The sequence below is a fragment of the Eurosta solidaginis genome, chromosome 2 (genome assembly GCF_040869045.1).
Source record: "Eurosta solidaginis isolate ZX-2024a chromosome 2, ASM4086904v1, whole genome shotgun sequence".
Classification (NCBI taxonomy): domain Eukaryota; kingdom Metazoa; phylum Arthropoda; class Insecta; order Diptera; family Tephritidae; genus Eurosta; species Eurosta solidaginis.
In genome coordinates, this window is record NC_090320.1 from 108,319,193 (window position 1) to 108,324,868 (window position 5,676).

Sequence of the window (5,676 nt, forward strand, 5' to 3'; positions counted from 1 at the left end):
ACTGAAAACCACAATGAATAACGTAAGTAACATGACTAGCGAAAACAAAAGATAAAAAGATAATGCAAGTAAAGATTATAAGAATTCTTGCAAAGTTGACTTGAAGATGCTTCTCGACAAAGAAAAATCAATAAAAAACCTCCTTGAGAGTATATTAAATTCATTTAGTACCCGAAAAATTGGGTCAAAATTACAATAATTAGCCCTGCAAGCACTCATGTAAAATGGAAAAAATGTTCGAAGACTCCGATTAGGTACATAAAATGACACCTTCGCTAAGAGAACTGGGCAATCAATAGAGCCAACTATAACTATTATTATGAGTAAGCAGCGCGAGTGATAGGATGGAATTGGGTCGTCGAAGTTGAGTGAAAATAGACAAAAACGAGTAAATTTTCTTTGAGCCCTTTCAATTCTGGCAGCATAGCAGCTATAGATAGGATTCCAAACAATTGAGGCGTATTCTAGTTTTGAACGAACAAGAGAGGTATAAAGAGCCTTCCTTGTATAAGGATCTTTAAAGTCTTTTGCATATCTACGAAGAAAGGCAAGGTTTCTGTAAGCCTTGGGAAGCATATAAGAGATATGATTGACAAAAGAGAAAGAGGAATCAAAAACAACACCTAAGTCAATAAATTAATTAACCGAAACCAGTCGAGCACCTGCGATATCGTAGAGGGTGGAATATAAGTTAGATGATTTAGTAAACGACATGTGGAAACATTTATTCACATTGAGGAAGAGATTATTGGCATTACACCATTCAATAAGATTATTTAGGTCATTTTGTAGGAGTAGGGAATCCGACTCGCCATTAACTCTAAGTAATAACTTTAAATCATCTGCATATATATATATATATATATGTATATATATATATATATATGTTGCCTAAATACATATATGTTTGCAGTTTTACATGCTTATATACTTGTTTAATGGAAAAAATTTGGTATTAAAGTATTGTCACGATTAAAAATCAATTTGTTTCTAGCCCCCTAATATACATAATTTTCTGTATGCGCATGAACACACACATAGTTACACGAGCAAGTGTTTTTCTTTTGACCGCCGCACTGAATAGCATAAGCTAGAGTGAGCGAAGAGTGGCTTAAATTGTAGGGAGAGCATTGGCAATATGCATTTTGCTTCCTCTCTCTAATTCCGAAAATTCATTTTTATAAATTTAGTTTGTTTTGATTTAAAGTTTCCACTTCTTTCATATTGAGGTAATCATACGTAAAATTAGAAGTCAGGTATAACAACAAAAATATATGCATGTAGATATAAGGTCAATCACACCTTTTGAATATATGTACGTTATCTGTAGAAATAAATGAATTTTTGTATTGATCAGAGGAAAATGATCGTTTAAGTTATTTTCTATCTCTGTCTGAACCCGAAGGTAACGTGAATTTTTAAAATTTCCGCACATAAATGGAAGCCATGGATAGGGACGGCAAAGGGGCAGTTTCACCATCTAAAGCTGCCAGGATTGTAAATGGTAAGGACCTGTAGTGTGTCTAATCACTCAACGTGATTTTAGTTGTTGATATCTTTTTTGACGTAGTTCACTTTTTTTGTAATTGAATTAGTTTGTCCGATAGTGTGCACAATTTTTTTTTTGTATGGCCTACTTGTGCAGACTCACTAGTGTTACACTTCTTTCTTGAATCCCACGGCAATGGCTGAAACTCCGGGCTGGACAACGAGCAAGGTGCACACGATTGGGTAACACTGAGAAGGTGAATGTCGGAAGAGGAGCTTTCTAAGCTACACAGGAGGGATCCATAACAACTGAGGTCAAAGTTGGATTCGTGTTCCACTCGACTGACTGACTGTTACTACTAGTAACAAATGATACGTTAATTAATAAGCTCCAAATACAGCAAAACAAAGCAATGCGCTTGATACTAAAATGCTCTTATAGAACATCAAAAAGTATTATGCTTCCTATGTTAAATTGGCTTAGTATTAAACAATTAATCTGTTATTACTCTTTGAAGTTTATACATTACATAACACAGGGAATGTTACCAAATTATCTGAGTGATAGGATACAGTACAATCATGAGATCGATAACAGTAGTAGCAGAAATTTAGGACTGCCTAAAGTAAGAACCGAGTTCGCAAAAAAGACCTTAGAATACGTAGGCTATAAAATATATAATGAACTACCAGCAGAAATAAAAGACTGTGAAAACGTTGTTAAGTTTAAAGAAAAACTATTTCTATATTTTAAAAATTTAAATATTTAATACTAGTTAAACAATGAATTTACTCATTTCTTTTTAATGAAATAGTTTTAAGAAACAATTATGAATTTTGTAAATTGTACTATACAATGAATTAGGCTTTTTTGGCCGTAATAAATAAAATAATAATAATAATAATAACTGATTCGAATCTATCTTTCTAAAAGCCAGATAGGTAAATGAACAAGGTTTGCTTGAAGTTTCAAAGTTGTAGATTAGATATATAAAGGTCATGTTTTGAAAAGCTGGAGCAGATAGCTGGGTATAGTGAAGAACTCTCTGAAGATCTTTCGTACTTACTTACTTAATTGGCGCTTAACCGTTTAAACGGTTATGGCCATACAACAAAGCGCGCCAGTCGCTTCTTCTCTCTGCCAACTGCCGCCATTTGGCCACACCAATGGAGTTTAAATCGTGTTAATCGCGTTAAATAGCGGAGTAAGGGCCGCTCTCTTCCTCTTCTTCCATAGGCGGGTTTCCGATAGAAACACTTTCTTAGCCGAAGCGTCAACTTTCATTCGCATAACACCCCCTCTGCGAGTCCTGTCGCAGCCGCTGCATTGTAATTCGCTATGTTGATGTCTGCGTAAAGCTCGTACAGCTCATCGTTAAATCTTCTTCGGTACTCGCCCTCGCAAACGCGTACAGGTGCATAAAGAACTTTTCTCTCGAACACTCTCAGAACCGCTTCATCTGATGTTGTCATGGTTCATGCTTCTGCACCATATAGCAGGATGGGCGCAATAAGTGACTTGTAGAGTATGATTTTTGTGTGCCGAGAGAGGACTTTACTTTTCAATTGCCTACCTAGTACAAAGTAGAGTAATGTGCCCTTAGAATTAGTTCCTCTTATACTATGTTCAATACATATTTACACACATGCATCATACACGAACCTTTTTTATTTAAATGCTATATGGCGATCTTGCCAGGAGCCATTGGTCTTCGGTTTTTATTTAAATACTATATGGCGATGCTGCCAGATTAATATAAGCAAGCTGCTGATAATAAAGCAACTGATAAACTCTGGCTGAGGACCTTTAGAAAAAGTAAAGGTATTTTTAACCAGAAAATGGGACCAAAATCTAAAAATCCCTTAAAGAAAGTAAAAGTATTTTTAACCGGAAAATAGGACCAAAAATTTAAAAATCCTGTAACTGGTACCAAAGTACAAGACAATTTTTGGACACAATTATTTCATCGAAATTAATTGCTACAATACACAACACAGCAAGACGGTTCCAGGACAAACAGCAGTGCAGTGCAGATCCATTTCCAACTACAAAGGCAAGAAGCATGAATGGCAAAGCATAAAAATACAGAACTCAGCAATAAACGGCTAATGACTGGCGGCATGGCTGCATAACAGTGTGGAGTATTACCTGAACAAACAACCAACAAAAAAAATTTTGAACGGCAACATTCTGACTGGCAGCATAACTGGCAGCAATTAGTTTTAAGTAAATAAGTACATATGTTTAGAAAAATTTTGGCAGTCCCACGGTCGCCTAACCAACAGCAGAAATTTTCAATTTCTGCTTAGGAGTATTCAAAAGAAAAAATAATTTTTTCAGATAGGATAAATAAGAATAATAAACAAAAATTAAAATAATTAATAAAACACTATAAGTTACAGCTATCTCTCAGCTATGCCAGAAATACCTGAAGAAGAATTTCACGCGACATTTAAAAAGTACGAAGAACTATTAAAAAATCAGATAAAAGCCATTGAAGAGGTTCCTCTAACCGCTACAGCGGCAAAGCAAAGTCCAAAACCGATAACCACAGAAGAATATCGGCGGCGGAACAAGCCGAATAAGAAAGAAGAGCCTAGAATACCTGCCCCGGCTAAAAAACAACGACAAAAACGGGGAGGCAAACAGTTCCAACAAAGAAAAAAGATAGGTGAAAGATTACTAAATTTTGCCATTACTATGGAAGAAAAATTGAAATTAAGAAATTAAAAATTTAAGGAATACTAAATAAATATACAAAATAAAAATTAAAAAGTAAAACAAAAAATGTTTTGAATAAAATATTAGATATAAATTTTTTAATATGGTATTTATTTGCGTATTCGTGCTATTGGTCATTACAATAGCTATGATGCACAGAATTATATGAAGCATAAATATAGACAATTAAACTCATTCTGGACCGTATCTAAAAATTTTTTTTTAAGCAAGGTACAAACATCCGTTTAGTACTTTATTAGTTAAACCTCAATCTGATTTTGATAAAGAGCAACAACTGAAATTAAAACTTCAAACAGTAACACCACAATGTCTCAATCGCCAGTAAAGACAGCTACATTAGCACTGTGTAAATTCAATGGGAAATCAAGAATTTGCATAACACTTTGAATGCTCCAGATATCTTTAAATACATCAAAGATAGTCATGAAGCAATAGCATAATTCATATTAAATACCACAGCATTTCCTCTGGAAGTTTTAGAAGTAACATCCTTAAAGGCTGTCAACGTAGAAGATTTACGCCACAGCTCCGGGAACACAATAATTTTTCGCAAAATAACACACGATTAAAAACCTTATGTTGGTGGAAATATGCAAACACTTAAAAGTTAGCACAGAATACTAAAATACTAAAAAACCAGTCAACAATAACAGCAAGAATGAAGAAAAATCACAAAGAGAAATTTAATATATATATGTGAAGCGCTATATAAATTTGCAATAATAAGACTAGTCGCGCTCGTTTTCATCCCAAACGATAGAAAAACGGTAGCATAAAAATACAAGCAACCTGATTGTTAGGATAAGATTGACTTAGGACAATTGTTTCTCAGGCTGTACACATGCTGTAAAAATGCCGGCAATCCAGGACTTGTAAAAGAAATAAAAAGACAGTTGTCCCTTAGGAGACAAATTGGTCAGGAATAATATATACTGCAGTAAGCAAATTTAAAATAAGAAAATAGGTACCCAAGTTCTCGAAGATGTTATAATAGCACCCTAGAGGTGGTAAATGTGACAAATCGCAATAAAATTAAAATAATTCTTCATAAATATCATGATGATTATGTTTTGGTGGCCGCCGCAGAAACCGCATGATACATAATACTATGTTCAAACAGAAAAATAAATTGAAGCCATTTCGATTTAAATTGAGTGGTGTTCATACAACTCTATTTAGCTTACACAATAGTAATTTGATAGCTGGTTGGCTCATCTCTACAGTAACAACATATCTTTGTTGAGACTGTCAAAATGCGCGTGTTGGTATTAGTTGAATGGAATGGAATGAAAACATAAAACTTTGAAATTTTTTTGTGTGTTGTAAGAAAATGTGTTCAGTGTTTTGTTTTCATTTTGATTTTGCCATCTTCTTTTGACAGTCCCTACTCCAGTGAAATGAAAGACATAAAATCAGCTGATGAAATGAGCCAACCATATAGTTCA